The 18051-nt window shown below is 41.4% G+C and overlaps 1 pseudogene; it reads left to right on the forward strand.

The window, feature by feature from the left end:
* The first annotated feature begins 4100 nt into the window (after nucleotides 1-4100).
* On the forward strand, nucleotides 4101-12666 carry LOC136517071 (serine/threonine-protein phosphatase BSL1 homolog; annotated as a pseudogene).
* Nucleotides 12667-18051: the final 5385 nt, after the last annotated feature.

Genomic DNA, 18051 nt, shown 5'->3' on the forward strand with positions numbered 1-18051 from the left:
TGGCCAGAGCCCTCCGGTGAGCCATTGCCCGTGATCAGTGTACCTACGGCTTCGTCTCGATGCTGTAGTACTTAATCTGTTGTTGTTTACTCGTTTTGATCACTGTAGTCGCTGGTTCTCCATCACCGACGACCTTTGCTCCGTCGTGATCACCGTGGTCATCGTCACGCCTCTCCGTTGCTCCTCCGGCCTTGTGCTCTACTCAGTCGTGTTTGGGTGAACGAAGGTGAACACGTGGTAGTTAATCAAGTTGTTGAGGAGGTTAATCCATCTGTTAAGGTCGGATCGAATACTTGTGAAACGTCACAGGAACCGGACTTTTCCGTCAACGAAGGCAAGCCCCGGATGCATACAACCCTACATTGTGTTTTACAAATTAATTTCGCTTTTGCTTTCCGTTACTGCATTAAGTGATTAGGAGTTAAGTAAGAGCCTAATTGGTGCATTACCACCCTTGTTATTACATATTTACCATATTACCAGTTTTAAATTCGTATATGCCTAGTTTTGCTTAGCTATGCTTAGAACGATAAAAGTCAGGTGATTACCTACCACCTGCAAGTTTTAAATGGAACCTTGTTTACTTATGTTATCATGTGATATGGGAATGTGGAGTAATAAATCTAGACCGGGCGGACTCGGTGTGTGTGAGCCACAAGACATGGAGGTCTTGTGAGCGGGTTCTTTCCATCTGTGTTGATTAAGGTCCGTACCGTTGTTGAATTGCATGAGGTGAGACTTTGTAGTACTAACCACATACCCCGGTAAACCTTTACTCGGCTATTCTATTATGAGAATGGCTACTCGCGCACTGGGAGTGGAGAGATGGCGGGAATAGCGTGTACCCACGTGGCAATGGGCTGGATTGGTGGAGTACTGTATTCTCGGGTGGCGCGGACCCGTTCTTGTTTAGAGGATCCGAGGGTAGGTTGATATATGTGAGTCAGGGACCTGCATATGTCGTGTGGTCTGGAATCCCCAGCTGGGTCTTAATCGATTCGAATCGTCGTTACTCCTCAGTTATGGAGACTCAACTCACTGTTCATCATCGTAGTATTAATAACTGGAACTTGAGGCTGGTTGAGAAAGTGTTGGATATGAAGTTCCATGATCTCCATACGGATCATGTCAGCTTTGTATATGATTTTATGAAGTTATAAATGTCAAATTAAAGAATTTTTATTAAAAAGCTTTTACGCAAAATAACTTTGATTATTGCTAAAGCCATACCTTGAATCTCTGAGCCTGCATTCCTGAGTTTATCAGTTAATATTTCGGTTAAGTCTTGTTGAGTACTTTTGTACTCTGGGTTCGTTGACCCTTGTTGCAGGTGAGCCTCATGAGTAGATTTGTTTTGGATCGTGCTGCATGACGATTGTCCCTTGTGATGACGATGAGAAGTAAATGTGTGGCCCTTGGACAGGGCAGTTTCATTGTATGTTTTGTATTATATTATAATGCTACCCCACTATTTTGTTTTGTAATAATCATCGAACTTAGTTGTGAGGTTTGAAACTACTGTTTTGTAAATTATGTATTGTAAGACTTTCGCTGTATTTACTCTGATGTAGATATTTGAATAAATGTTGTAATACTGCAATGACTCTGTAACGTGATCCTGCTCGGAAATCGTGGATGATTCGGGGTTCCCCGAGGACACCCGACAGTCTTCTTAAGTTACCGGAAACATATGCACAGAAGTCAAAAGTCGTCGGACAGTGACAGGTGCATGTGGGCCCTATAATTTAGGAGGTTCTGCCACAGAAAGTGTCAAGTATTTTGGGACAAAGTTTGAATTCTATAACGTGTTCTATTTCAGACCGAGGGAGTAAAGAGAGACATTATGTAAATTACATCAATGGAAAACATTTATTTATGAAAAAAATGAAACAACCAATATTTAATTGGGCCTCAATTAGACATTCATGTAGATGTGGTTCCTTTATGAGATTAGATATTTTAGTAGTTGCTTGGAAAATTTAGGAGATCAGATATTTTGGTATCTGCCTAGTCCAAAATAATGTTTAGATATAACTAGCAATGTTTGAACGAGGAAGCAGCTCATGGAGTTAACCCAAAGATGGCAGAAGTACTAGAAAGAAATGCTAGACTTCGTGATCGTTCTCCTCATAAGCAACTTCAATTAGACTTTGATTGAACATGTTTGGCACAAGTTTGGAAATTCCTACTATATGTAGTAATATACAAGTATTCATTTGTTTTTACTAAGCTCATTATTTAACTATTTTCATTGTAGATGATGTCTTTGAAGTTCTATGTATAGTCTATGGAGGTATTGTGCGTCTAAAGTACAAGCCTGACGAGAGATGGACTGATGATAGCTATTCTACCTAATTTTACATTTACTATGCATTCTCATTACCCAGCGAGAGAGAGATTCGATGATGGACACCTATCTAGTTTAATATTTATATATTATATGCTTATGAGTATGGATTATTTTGTTACCAGATATGGTACCTATTACTTATGAACTACTATTAATTTTTTTAATACGCAGGAGAGCTACGTATCTTTATATTTAGAGAGAAAAAAGGGCCCCATATACATTACCAACTCATGTCAGGACCATACATGAGAAGGTTGGAAAAACTTTACAACATGGTTACTCGAAAAACACTTTTTACGACCAAACAACAAAGCAAAGACTCATCCAAAAGCTTCCACCCTATCCGGTCCAAGAGCATGAAGTTTCTTAGCTCCGGCTAGGTACCAAAGCTTATACTCATCTCTAAACTATCGCAAAAGTTCACTAACAGAAGGGGAGTCTCCATAAAAAACACAAGCATTAAGGTGCTTCGCTTCCCAAACCCACGGAATATATTAGTCCACGTACCAATCAGCAAAACAAAGATCAATATGTGTAGGAGCTTCGCTTCCCAAACCCAAAGGTGACAAAATACTGAACCAAACTTTCATGCAAACACACAACCAGTAAGCAAATGTTGAATCGTCTCCTCCAATCACACGAAGAACACCTCTCCGGCTGTGAAAATCCTCGGCGTTGATATCAAATATGGTACCTATTACGTATGAATTGCTATTATTGATATATAGTTCGTTGTCAACGTGTTTGCATGAGATGTATTGTATGTGTGAGTTAAATGGACTAGATGTATATGTGCAGGCTACTTTGTTGCTACCACAGTCGATCCATCTTTTTTTTTGGTGTATTTAAGTTGTTCTCTATATAGAACTTGCTATAGAAACTGTGAGTCGTGAATGATAGTTTGTAAAGAACATTAATTGTGACATCTCTCTCTTGGAAAACTATCCATAGAAACCATGAGTTGAAGACGATGACATATAAATAAATAACCCAAAATTGTTTAAACAATGATGAGTATGAAACCAAGTAAAATTTCGGTAGTAAATAAGCGATCTTTCAATCCTTCCGGGCCTGTTTGGAATGGAGAAATGTAAAACAAATAAGAGGAGAAAAACATAGAAAAAAAAGAAAAGGAATGTAGGTAGAAAACAAATGATTGAAAAACACAGAAATTTTATAGGAACGAGTGTCTGGAACATACGAATAGAATAATATGTTTATTCCTCTATTCTAGTGAATAAGGGCTTGCTTCTCTCTGTAAAAAAAATTTCAAATGTTTGAAGTGGATGTTTTATTTCCTCCATTTTATTAAGGAAAGCAAGCCATTTAAGGCATGTTTGGAACGCGGGAAATTTTTCACGTTCCTGTGTTTTTCCTGTGAAATTGAACTGATTTCTATGAAATTCTTATGCGATTCCGATGAAATTCCTGCGTTTCAAACATGCCAGTAGGAAACAAAAACTTCATCATTCCTCTATTCCAAACACCATATAAGCAAAATATATGAATTCAATTCTTTTAAAACTCCTCCATTCCAAATAAGCCCTTAATTTTTTTTAAAGAGAAATTGCGTTCCTAAAGACCGGGAAGCCCACCGGATCTGGACAGCAAGGCAGAGAGCCCTTCTGGTCTGGAAATTGGGACCTGCTGACCTGCACTGCACCTATCAAAGCCGGGCAGCTCGCGCAGCCTTGGCAGTGGGAGCGGGCCCACACTCCTGTTCCCACACGGCGGCGGCCGCGCCCGCCATTTGCTCCGCTCCGACGTACTCCTCCCCCCACTCCTGAGCTGTCGCTGACAGCAACTCCCATTGACTCCCGACACCCACAGCCGCACTTACCCGCGTGCCCCCGACACTCCGGCCCCACCATATTAACCCTCTCCCACCGCCACCCGGGCCCCGCCGCGCTTCCCCACCTTACCCGCCTGTCCCCGCGGCCGTCGTCTCCCCCGTCCTATTCCCGAATTCCGAATTCCACTGCGCTGCGCTTCTGCTCCCCCCTTTTCTCTCTCCTTGCTCGCTCCCTCGGATCCCACGCGGCTGCGGCGGTGGCGGCGTCCGAGGCTTAGGGTTTAGCGCGGGGGAGGAAGGATCTTAGGGTTTTGGGAAGAGGAGGAGGAGCGGATGGGGACGGCGGGGAAGGGCGCGTGGGTGGTGCCAGCGCCGGCGTACAGGGAGGTGGACGGGTGGGAAGGCGCGGGGGAGGACGCGCCGGGCTTCAGGTGCGGCCACTCCCTCACCGCCGTCGCGCCCTCCAAGTGCCACGGCCCACGGCTCATCCTCTTCGGCGGCGCCACCGCCATCGAGGCTGGCGCGTCCTCGGGCCTCCCCGGCATTAGTTCGGTCCTCCCGTTCCTCGCTCGCGTCAGCTAAGCTTTAAGAGTCTCGCCCTTCCGGGGTTTTGCTCCTTGCGTGATCTAATGGCAGCGTCCTTTGGCTGTAACTGAAGGGCTCGCGGGGGTGACGAACTCGGTGCACTCATACGATGTGGAGAAGCGCAGGTGGACTAGGTACGCGTCGCTGCTGTCTTTTAGATTTTGTTCTTCTTGCTTCCTGGAATGCGGGCATTTAGCTCAATTTCGAGTCCTGCTGTTGCTTCGGAGCTCATTGGGGGTCAATTCTGTAGGTTCTTTAACTGTGCGATAATACTTTGTTTAGTGTGGTGAACTCTGTATGTAACTTTTAATCCTGATCGAAATTGCATAGAATTGTATGCTTTCCATCCATAATTCAGTGCTAGCTATCGCGCTTGCGTATTTGGAATGTGTCTCCGTGGTAGTGCGGGTGAGCCGGTGACTGCCAACTTTGCATAACATTGTTCTTTGTGAAATGGATTCATTAAATGCTTGGGGTTAAATTCTACGTTTCTGCAGGTTACATCCTGCTGGAGAGCCTCCATCTCCGAGGGCCGCGCACACTGCAGCTGCAGTGGGCACCATGGTTGTTTTCCAGGTACTAGGGCCCTGGGATCTTCAAATTCCATTTTCGCGCCAACTTGTTCAGTTGCAATTTACACAATGTCGATGTAGGGTGGGATTGGACCAGCAGGCCACTCCACAGACGATCTCTATGTCCTTGACCTCACAAACGACAAGTTTAAATGGCACAGGTTAGATTGACTCAAGATGCACCGTTTCTTTTTCCTATGTGCTTTCCTTTTTATCTTGTTTGTCATATTGCGATCTGACGTGTCCTCTCCCTGGCACTTGATGCAGGGTCGTTGTTCAAGGGGCAGGGCCTGGTCCTCGCTATGGTCACTGCATGGATTTGGTATTCCAGCGGTATCTTGTCACTGTTTCAGGAAATGACGGTTAGCTCCTACATGCACAGCTCCTCCTAAATGTATTTCTGCAATAATTACTATGACGTCACACTTATTTTTAGAAGGCCATTTCATTTGACCAGTAACACTCTTTTAACTTCTTTTTTTTCATAACGTGTGTCCTTGGATTCCACTAACAAGATAAGTAGATAACGGAACTGCAACATTGTCTGTTTTTTCATCAAAAATACTTTAATAAATCCAGGGCTTGTTTGCTTGGTGCCTGCCAGGCAGTTGGGAAGCCAGGCAAAGATCTAGACCCCAGGCCAATGAAATCCAACGCCTGGGATCTCTTGCCTGGGAGTCCTCTAAGCAAACAGCCCCCCAGTGTTTTAAACTGAGTCATCTAATCTGCACCAAGGAATGCTCTTTTACAACATTTCTGTGCAGTATGTGAGTACACAAATAATTTTTCCAATGTAACAGCAGTTTTGAAGTTTGAACAGAATAGCTTTAAAGAAGATACAGTTGGCATTATAAATTTCACAAGTACTTGAAGAGGTTCTACACACAAAAAAAAAAATCAAGTAATGTTTATTTAGAAGATAAGACAGTTTCTTCAAAAATAGATATGTCCTGTTTCAGTATTCTGGTTCTCAGTAGTAAACTACGGTGTACTTGTTAGTTTGTTACTCGTAACTCATGATTACAATTCAGCCAAGTGGTGTGATCTATTTTGTTTCTTTTAAGGGCTTGTGGTCAGTAGTTCTTTACTTAAGTTCCTGGGCTTATCCCCCATCTTTTGTTACAGGAAAGCGGGTATTGTCAGATGCTTGGGCTTTGGACACAGCTCAGAAACCATATAAGTGGCAGAAACTTAACCCTGAAGGTGATAAACCTTCAGCAAGAATGTAAGTTGTCCAATGACCTTCATGACCTCTATATTCTTTGTTCAGTATACTGACTTATTTTATATTCTTATCATACAATAATTGTCCTCCTTTTCTCCCTTCTTTCTAGTGTATCCTACAACACTATTAGTTGATCAACAAAATTGAGTTCCTACTAGAGGGTAGTTATTTCAGATTTTTGGCTTTAGTTTCTGCAAACTTCTCTACCTTCAAGTCCTACTACTTTGTTTGGATTTTGTTGAATCTTTGTTGGACTTCTAGCTGTATAGATGAACTCCATCTCCAAGAAATAGAGGAGGACCATCAATTTAATAGGTGGATTAGTTTAATATACTTTATTCGCTCTAAAAGAATTGTAAGGAAAGTCACATATTCTCTGAATGCATGCTGGGGAACATTTGCTCAATGCAATATTATTGCTATATGCTGTAAATGCAACATAAAGCTGGCGATTAAGGTCTATTAGGCATTGTGTCTGCATTGAATTTCAAATTCCTGTATAAGTATGCAATGTTTCTTTTAGCTGTTTTTAATTTAAATCACTACAGGTATGCTACTGCCAGTGCACGCTCTGATGGCATGCTTTTACTATGTGGTGGAAGGGATGCTTCTGGCACGGTAGACTCCTCTGCTTTTGTCACTGCTTGATAGATTTAAAAGACTGCCTATTTTGTTTGTTATCGTGTTGGCTGTCAATATTTAGCTCTGCTCTGCTAACCTAGAATCTTACATGTTATATATGGTAATAATGAAGATCACCAATCAAGGCCTATGTAATACTTTCTTATAATCCAAAGAGTCACCCCTTCATTAGTTTCGCTGCATATTTTCAGCTTACCTTATATGCCAAATCTTCTGTTGTAATGATCTATCTTCGCATTGACATTGCAAAGAATTGAAATTAGAGAAATACCATTGCAAGGCAGTTATATTGCTAACTGACTTTGCAGTTCCTATCTTTTTATGGAAAATAACATGTGGTTAAAGCCATGTTTTTACCCTTCTCGTGGAATTGGACCTGCAATGAGCCAATGAGTTTCATAGTACATGGTAGTGTAGCATGCATTTATCATGTGGGATACCTGCAGTGGATTCCATGCTAGGATCTGGAGGGATTTATCTTGTTAATCAATTTAGCTACTTCCTTCAAAATTCTGTTCAGTTTTTCATATTTCCCATTCTATCTGTTGAAATTTATTTGACGATAATTGCAATGCATTTGCAGCCACTTTCTGACGCCTATGGACTATTAATGCATACAAATGGCCAGTGGGAATGGACTCTAGCCCCAGGGGTATCTCCATCTCCAAGATATCAGCATGCAGCCGTAAGTCACCTATACCATATGTAAGCTGAATTACTCAATATGGTGCAATCACAACCAGCTGATTTGCATAACTGCTCCAAATTGAACCTTTTGACCTTAACAGTGTATTTATTTAGTTTTGAAAGTGATTCCTTCCTTATTGCTCTAGTTTGTTCACTTAAGTGTTAATGTTAATTTGCTTTGCCCTCTCCTGATGTTCTTGAACTCTAGGTTTTTGTTGGTGCTCGGTTGCATGTTACTGGAGGTGTCCTTAGAGGAGGTAGAGCTATTGAAGGAGAGGGCGCAATAGCAGGTAAGCTTATCCTTTTGCTCCTCCTACCTTCAGAAACATCTATTTGTCTCTTAAGCCTGACAAAACCACACATTGTGAAGTCCTGGACACTGCTGCTGGAGTTTGGTTGGATAGAAATGGCATTGTGCACCTCTCGTACTTTGAAGTCATCCAATGAGCATGATGCTGCTTCGGATCTACTTCGGCGCTGTCGTCATGCTGCTGCCTCAGTTGGTTCTCAGATTTACATTTATGGCGGACTCAGGGGAGGTAAATGATGATGGATATCATTTTTGGTGCTTCTCTGCCCTGTTTTGTTTTGGTTCATCTGAAAACCAAAACCCTTCTAATTAGGCATTATGGCAGTTTTTGAGGTTGTAGACTTGTAGTTTCCTTTTGTTATTAATAGATAGCACTACAATACCAATGGTTTGTTATTCACTTATTCTGATGTAGTGGCTTGTCACTTCAATGTGTTTAGTGTAGGCAGCCCATACATATTCGGATAACTAGACTCATAACGTGGTAGATTCTCACAGCATGCAGCATTATTGTAGCAAATTACTGAGTTTCTGATGTTAGGTAATGGTAGGACCACCAATGTTTAGCAAGCCACTTAACACTTATATTTTTCAGCAAATGTTTGAACAGATGGGCAACTGACCTGCTCATTATTTCAGTTAGTTTATGTTTTTTTATTCATTACTGAAATCTAGGCCACCCCTAGTGCAATTTTCGGTGTGATGATTAAGTTGCCATCAATTTGTGCCACAGAAATCTGACATTCTTTTCCAACAGATATCCTCCTCGATGATTTCCTGGTTGCTGAGAATGCACCTTTCCAATCAGAAATCACTTCATCTATGTACAATGTTGATAGAGTCCCTAGGGGGGAATCTCAAAATAAAAACAATAGTTTTCATTCAGATTCACCTGTCCATCAATCTACAAACAGGCAAGAGACAGCTTCTGGTTTCAGGTTCCTAGCTTGTCATCTTTGGTGCTAATAGAGTTTTTATGCTTTTGACTTCATGAAAGCTAAATGAGTTCACATCGTTTCCAGTGCGGACAAGAAGTCAATTGACATGTTGATAGAGGCCTCAACTGCGGAAGCTGAAGCTGTCAGCGCTGTATGGCGAGCTGCTAAGGAAGCATCTGCAGCATCTTCGGAAGACAGTCTTTCGGAGGGAATAGGATCTGAGTCCCCACTGAGTGAAACTTCACCAATGCCTGAAGATTTCGATGATGGGGGATCCCTAGAACCAGATGTGAAACTACATTCTAGAGCAGTATGTATTCTCATGCAAATTCATTCGATTTCCTTTTTAAAATTGGATACTGACAAAATCATCATTACAAAATAATTGGAATCAAGAAGAGTCTTTTCCTTAGCATTTGAAGGCAACTATCCAATGGTTGTGAAGCATAGAGCTGGGACTGGTTGGCTAACTGTTTTAGTACAAATTTTCTTCAATTAGAATAACCAATTACCTAAGTAGAAACCTATTCAATCTAATATAATAATGTGGCCTCTGCAATTAACTAGGCTTTAGCAATATCCTGAATGAGATTTCATGGCTGATTGTGTTATCCAAAGGTTTCTGGTATGATTTTCTTGCAAATGAAGCTGTTTTCTTCATCCAAGCTCTATGCTTTCTCAATTTTTGGTCAATGCAAATTATTGATCCTGAACTCCTGATCTTTGATTTTGAAGGTTGTGGTTGCTAAAGAAGCAGTAGGAGATTTAGGATGCTTGGTCAGACAACTCTCACTGGATCAATTTGAGAATGAAAGCAGACGGATGCATCCTTCAAACAATGACCAATCTTATCCAGGCAGGAGAACATTAAATAGACAACGATCACCACAAGGTTTGCATAAGAAGGTATGTCCAAAATTTACTTTCTCTTGATTTTGTGGCAGGAATTCTCTGTTCTTACTCTTTTCTTGCAGGTTATTTCGTTCTTACTTAAGCCAAGGAATTGGAGAGCTCCTGCTGATAGAACCTTTTTTCTGGATTCTTACGAAGTTGGCGAGCTGTGCTATGCTGCCGAGCAGATTTTTATGCAAGAACCAACTGTTTTACAATTAAAAGCACCAATTAAAGTATTTGGTGATCTTCATGGGCAGTTTGGGGACTTAATGCGCCTTTTTGATGAGTATGGTTTTCCGTCAACAGCAGGTGACATAACGTAAGTAGCCCCTGAACTTCATACCTCTTTTGAATGTACATTTGAAACTACTGAACCGAAAGTTTTGGAATGTGTGTTTTTTCTGTACACTATCTTTGTTTTTGTATTGTTTTGTGGTCATGTTCTGCCATGCACTCTAAACTTACCCTTTCTGTTAATTTAACACACTTGCTTTTTTAGGTATATTGATTATCTCTTCTTGGGAGACTATGTTGACCGAGGTCAGCACAGCTTGGAGACAATAACTTTGCTTCTTGCTCTTAAAGTGAGTACCAATACCTAAAATGCCTTTGTCGCTGCAACCATTTGTATAAAATTTACTTCTGATCTTTGAGAAACATTACAGATTGAGTACCCTGAAAATGTACACTTGATCAGAGGAAATCATGAAGCTGCTGACATCAATGCTCTTTTTGGCTTCCGTCTTGAATGCATTGAGAGAATGGTAGGCATGCAGTTCTGCATATATTTATTTGAATTGAAATATTGCATGCATTAGTTGAATGAACCCTTCAATGTAGGGTGAAAGTGATGGGATATGGGCTTGGACAAGATTCAATCAACTGTTCAATTATCTCCCACTTGCTGCCATGATAGAAAAGAAAATAATCTGCATGCATGGTGGCATAGGAAGGTCAATAAACACCGTGGAGCAAATTGAGAAACTTGAAAGGCCTATCACAATGGATGTTGGTTCCATTATCCTCATGGATCTCCTATGGTACTTGGTTGCCATTTCATCATCTTCACATTCATCTGTAGCATGATTGTAAATACTTTTTTCTTACATAAATACAGGTCTGATCCTACAGAAAATGATAGTGTGGAGGGTTTGAGACCTAATGCACGAGGGCCCGGCTTAGTGACATTTGGGGTACGTATGACCGTATGATGGTTCTGTTGCTATAGACTTCTTGATAGTTGTGTTTTCTTTTATTTTATCATGAGTTAGTCACTTCAGATTGAATATTGTGTTCTTTTTTAGAGAATCAATCTTGTCTATCTTGTTGTTGATCCTGCTGATTAAACTTGTTTCTTATTAAATTTTCAGCCTGATCGAGTAACAGAATTCTGTAAACGAAACAAATTGCAATTGATCATAAGAGCCCATGAGTGTGTTATGGATGGGTTTGAGCGTTTCGCTCATGGACAATTGATCACTTTATTTTCAGCAACAAATTACTGTGGTATGTATCTTGCACCTTCTAGCTCATTTTTAAACTATGTTTCCTTTTTGTTGTTTTCTCTTATACCTTTCCTGCACCAGGTACTGCGAACAACGCAGGGGCCATACTTGTTGTTGGCAGGGGCTTAGTTATCGTGCCAAAGTTAATTCATCCACTTCCACCACCTGTTAATTCACCTGAGTCCTCCCCTGAACGTGGGGATGCCACATGGATGCAGGTCAGAATTAATCTTTTTCTCCTTTTACTTATTTCTTCGTGGGGGGCTGAGGGAAAAATGAGGATTGATCAAGAATTGTAAGTTGTTGGAAACTACTGAATGCATATTAGTTAAAAATATATATTTCTGTGCCTATTTGATCACTGAATGCCTTGCCATGAGTTATTCTTCTGTCTTCTATTGTGGGATTAAAAATAGGCTAACTTACAATGGTCTTGGAATTCTAATTATCTGTAGGAGCTTAATATTCAGCGGCCACCTACTCCAACCAGAGGGCGGCCACAGGCTGCCGGTGATAGGAATTCTCTTGCTTACATATGATACTTGACTTGACAGAGCCACCTCAGACTTCTGGTTATGTTTGTTTGTAATCAGAAATTTCTTTACCAGTTTCAAGGTACATATGGTATAGCCAAGAAGAACAACCAACAGGATATCATGGATACACTTGTGATCAGTTCCCTGGTAATCCATTGTGATGCATCGGTTTTAACTGTAGTTGTGTGCTACCGTGACTTCAGCTCCTCACTGGGAAGCTGCATAACAGCATTTCAGATCTCAAGCAACATTATATGCTTCCCAGCCTGATTTGGCGCTCTACTCCATTGTTTGTTGGGAAAGTTGCGATACCGATGGACAATAATCAAGTCTGATGTAGTTGTAATAGCTAATCTGTAATTTTAGTGTACATGGATAGATTGTTCTTTCTTCAGAGTAAGAAGGTTTGCAAATGTTTGCATACCGTGTTGCAGCGTGGGACGCTGTTTAAACAGGACAGCCATACAAGTTACCAGATCTGAGTTAGACTGGGCAGAGAGATCTGAGCCATTTCATTTGCTCTCTGCGGAGCATGAATGTAATGGGTTGTGTTGTGAAATATTGAATTTGTTATAGGTGTTTGTGCAATAAATTAAGTTTTGCTTAATTCAGTGAATGCTTTGATTTTTAGTGACCCAAGTTGCAAATGAATATATTTTGGGAGATAAATTGTCGAAAAGAGCAAAAGCTACTCCCTCTAGTCGCAAATAAGTTTTTTGTTTTGGGTTATCATAGTAAACCATTTGAAATTTTGGTTATAAATTACCCTTTATATGTTTATTAGTTTAGAAATTTCAAAGTGATACAAGTAGATTTTGTCTCCAAATAGGGTTTAGTAAAAGTATACCTAGTTATGTTTCAGAAATATTGCTTTACATAACTAAGAATACTAGTCGAAGTCATTTTGGAGATTTGATTGCAGAACATCAGTGTCTATAAATGAAAGTCCGGCTAAACACAACTTTATATAGAAATTAAAACTATAATCTGTCACTTATATGATACCTACCTTTCAGGTACTTATAAGGAAGAAGCAAAAGAAACATGGTATTTATATGTAGAAAAAAAATATTAGCCATATCTTTTTTTTTTTTTGAGAAAACAGGAGGAGCAAGAAGCTCCTACTGAGATTAAATTAAAATAGAAAGAGTACAGGTATACAAATTACAAAAACGGTAAAAGAGGGAGGAGGTGAAGGTGAAGGTGAAGATGAGGGTGAGAAAGGGACTTAAGATACAAAGAAAGAGAGGAAGAAAATCATGAAAAGAAGACAGAAAAAATATGCAGGTGTTCTTAAATTGAGAAACAAAAAATAAAGCATAGGAAGAAAGGGTCCAAAACATTTTTTTTGAACGAACAATGCCTGATGTGTGTTTATATTGATATAGACCATAGCCAGACAACTGAAAATAAACTATAGAAAAACAACAATGAACCTCGTGCTGCAACAACTCACAAAGAAGACCAACACCACCTAGCTCTAAATGTGATTGACAGCCACTAAGCCACGAAGAAGCCACAAACGCTCCTGCCTATCCAACAATGCCCAATCGCATACCGTTAAGAGCATGAACTCCTGGGCGTCTGTATAATCGTATAAATCGGTGCAAAGGAAGCCACATTCTTTTATTTGTTGTGCAAGCAATGTCATATGCATCACACTCTTATATACTTGTTGTCAGACGCCTGTTTAGACACCCCACAAATTTCAAAATATAGGAAAGTTTTTCACCTTAATGTATGGAAATATAATGACTTGGTCAAGTTTTTTTTTAATTCAATTCAAATGCATATATTAAAGGGGAGATTCTTCTATATGTTGGGGTTCAAAAGCTTTAATTATATTTATCTTATGTGATTTTAAATTGAGTTGTCATCAATCATAAAAATAAGAGAGATTGTAAGTGCATTTAGCCCACCTATGCCGGTTTTGGTGTATTAATGACAAAGCAATTTATGAACTAATCAATTTGATGAGATTCAAATGTAGCTGAAAGCATCTAGGCCCCTAGTTAGGTTTCGGTGATTAATGGCGACACAAGATTACCGTGACTAACGTGTGTTTTGCGGAGACATCTAAGTTAGGTCATGGTAATGACGATTGTTTGGGTAATTATGGTTTTCATGCCCCTATCGATGGAAATCGTTTTGGTTTTCAAAGGATTGACGACAAGGTTAAGGACGGACTAGTTCTAAGTGTCGATAGGCGTTGGAGAGGCACTTAGAGTAGTTTAGGACTTTATTTTTCCTTTGGCCGTACTATTAAGGGGGTATGAACTAGTAGCTTGACCTAGGTGAGTGTAATATGTTAGGTGTGGTGCACACTTGTCAAACTTAGCACTAGGTAGCTCAGGGATAGCCCAAAGATCGATTGGAGCAAGCTTCGTTCACAAAGCTTTTCGACTTGGAAGTGAATGGAGAGTAAATTCACTTACCGGATGCTGGAAGTGCAGGGACTGGACTGTGGATGCCGAGTCCGGTCAGTTCATAGGGCGCACAAGCAAGGCTTTCACCAAACCGGACGTTGGGGCAAGGCAGAGACTGGAAGCGTAGGTGTCGAGATTTGTGTAGCAGCGGGGCTTCGGTCTTGTCTTGACCGGACGCAGCGTAGGAACTTGACCGAACGCCCGCGTACCTAGAGTCCGGTCAACAACAGAATGCATCCAGAGAAGGTTTTTGGGGACCTGACTCGGTAGGTCAGGGTGGACCAGACTCCGCAGTGAGTCCGGTCACTCTAAGGGTCGACTATTTGAGCTGGCAGAGTTGCAGCCATAGTGTACTGACCGAACGCGTTAGGTCACATCGACCGGCTGAAGGGTTGAGATGGTGGACTAGAGGGGGGGGTGAATAGTCCTTTCTAAAATTAATCGCGTTGGCTAACCGAAATAAGTGCGGAATTAAAACTATCGGTCTAGCCAAGACTACACCCCTAACCTATATTCTCTAGCACCTTCCAAAGATACTAATTAAGCAACCAAGGTGCCGGACTAGCAAGAGCTCGCCTAACCAATTTTAGAAGCACGGTCACACAAACCTATGCCACTAGTACTTTAAGCAACAAGGGAGCTCCTATACAAACTAGTAAGCAAAAGCACAAAGCTATCTAAGCTCACTAGCAATGCTCAATAACAAGGCAACCAATGCTAAATTAGAGAGCGCAATTACTTAGCTACACAAATTAAGCAAAATAACTAACAAGGTTACACAAACCAAATTAGCCACGCAAGGGAGCTACTTCTATGCCACACAAGCAAGAAGGTAACTAGTAAGCTACACAAGCTAACTAATTACAAGAGCAACTATACAAGCACAATGTATATAAAAGTAATTACAAGCTTGTGTAACGAGGATGCAAACCAACGGGAAGAACAAGGTTGACATGGTGATTTTTCTCCTGAGGTTCACGTGTTTGCCAACACGCTAGTCACCGTTGTGTCGACTGCTCACTTGGTGGTTCATCGGCTAATTGGCATCACCCGCCAAGCCCGCACGTCGGGCACCACAAGAACCTACCCTGAAAGTGAGGGTAGCTCAATGACACGCTCAACTAGAGTTGCTCTTCGCGGCTCCCGTGGGGCGAGCACAATGCCCCTCACAAAGCTCTTCTCCGGAGCACCGCATAAGCTTCTTGCGAGCTTCGACGGAGACCACCACCAAGCCGTCTAGAAGGTGGCAACCTCCAAGAGTAACAAGCACCACCGGCTTACAACTCGATCACCTAGTGCCACTCGATGCAACCTCATGATGCAATCGCACTAGAATCGCTCACTCACACAATCGGATGATCACTATCAAGCATATGTGAGATGGAGGGATCCTAAGCACTCACAAGCATGGACACAAAATCCCCTAAGGTGCTCAGCACTAGCCATGGCCAAGGCCACCTTCTATTTATAGCCCCATGGGCTAAGCTAGCCGTTACCCCTTTATTGGGCAAATGTCGGGACGACCGGACGCTGGACCTTAGCGTCCGGTCGTGCGATGCATGCCACGTGTCCCCTTCTTCAAACGTTGTTCGCCCGATCTCAATGGTCATCTGTTGACCAGACGCTGCAGCAAAACTAACCGAACGCTGAACCTCCAGCGTCCGGTCATTTCTAGTAAGGGTCTAGAAATGATCTTTGCCGACTGGACGCATCCGGTCGCCCTTGACCGGACTCAGCTAGCATCTGGTCAGACACCCTGACCACTGAGCTGCCATGTCAGCTAGACCGGACACAGATGTCAGCGTCCGGTCAGTCCGAGACCTAGCATCCGGTCAGTTGACCGACACCGGTGTCTTCGCTATTACAATTGACCGGACGCGTCGGTCTCTCTAAGACCAGCGTCCAGTCACCTTGTGACCAGCGTGACTAACTCCTTTTCACCTCTAACTTTTTCTCCTTTGCAAATATGCCAACACCACCATGTGTATGTGTGTTAGCATTTTCACAATCATTTTCCCAAGGATTAGCCACTCAACTTGCCACGCCACTCAATCCTAGCGACGATGCAAAGTTAGATCACTTGAGTGACACTAGATGACCGATATGCAAACAAGTTTGCCCCTCTTGATAGTAAGGCCATCTATCCTAAACCCGATCATCAATTTCTCTACACACCTATGACCGGTGAAATAAAATGCCCTACGTTATACCTTTGCCTTACGCATTTCATTCCATCTCCTCCAATGTCGATGCAACACATGCACCAACATGATTAACAATGATATGATCCACTTCATATCATCATGTAATCATATTGGTTCATCGATCTTGACTTCACTTTCTTTTCACCGTTGTCTTTGTCCATCGGCGCCAAGTCTTGCTCAAGCTTCACCGCCACGCGGTCCATTGCTCCAAAGCCTCTAACTTGCCCTTCATGCTTACAACCGGTCCATCAAGCCAAGTTATGTCTTGATCTTCTCCACCTTAATCACATGACTCAATGTCATGTCTCATGTGCAATAAGCTCCTTCATCATCTCATGTGTGAGCTTTGCAACATCTCCAAGCCATTTTCACCTTCATGGCATATGTTGCTCACACACATGTACCTATGGACTAATTACCTATGTATCTCACATAAACACAATTAGTCCATCTAGGTTGTCACTCAATTACCAAAACCACACAAGGACCTTTCAATCTCCCCCTTTTTGGTAATTGATGACAACTCTACAAAGATATGGAAATTATGCTCTTTTGGATTCATATTGCTTGCCCAAGCAATTTTACCATGTGAAAATGATTTTGGACAAGTACCATAAACCCAAGATAGTAGTATTAGCTCCCCCTATATATGTGCTAGAGTGTTTGATTTGAAGCTCGCACATATGCATAGATTAAAATTGTGGGAGAGTAATTACTACTAAATGATGCTAAGGTGTATAGAATAAACCTTTGAAGCGTATACCAATCAGAGTTGCACCTTTAAGTTCATCCTTAGCACCATGGTTAGCTAGACATCACTTGGAAATAAAAGTACTAGATACCTTGTGAGATTAACATTAAAAGCAAGGTACTAGCATTACTTGAAAAGCATACCAATTGTCTAGCTATCATCCTATGTATGCTAGTTATCAAGTCATCATTCAAGTTCTACAACTAGCATACACCACACAAGCATGCATATTAAATTTGAAAGATTATGCAATGCAAGCAAGCACATGAATATGCACATATCAAATGCAATCAATCAAAGTTCATGAGCTTGCTCCCCCTACTTGTGTACTTCTTTTGTCCAAGAATTTTGATCCATCTCTTTTCTTCAATGTTGCTCCCTCTTTGTCCATGTCCATTTCCAACCTCTACTTCTTTGAGCTTTTATATCTTATCTCTCCCCCTTGTATAATCTTAATCTCAAAGCTTTCATATCTTTGTACAATCTCTCCCCCTTTGTCATCAATTTCCGTAAAAGGTATGCTTCTCATTGATGCAAAGGTATGCATTTGGGGTAGATGGTTGAGGCTTGAATCTTACATTTTTTATGGACATCACTTGATTGTTGGAATGACACCACTTGTAGATACCACTTG

This window comes from Miscanthus floridulus, chromosome 17, assembly GCF_019320115.1.
Source record: "Miscanthus floridulus cultivar M001 chromosome 17, ASM1932011v1, whole genome shotgun sequence".
Classification (NCBI taxonomy): Eukaryota; Viridiplantae; Streptophyta; class Magnoliopsida; order Poales; family Poaceae; genus Miscanthus; species Miscanthus floridulus.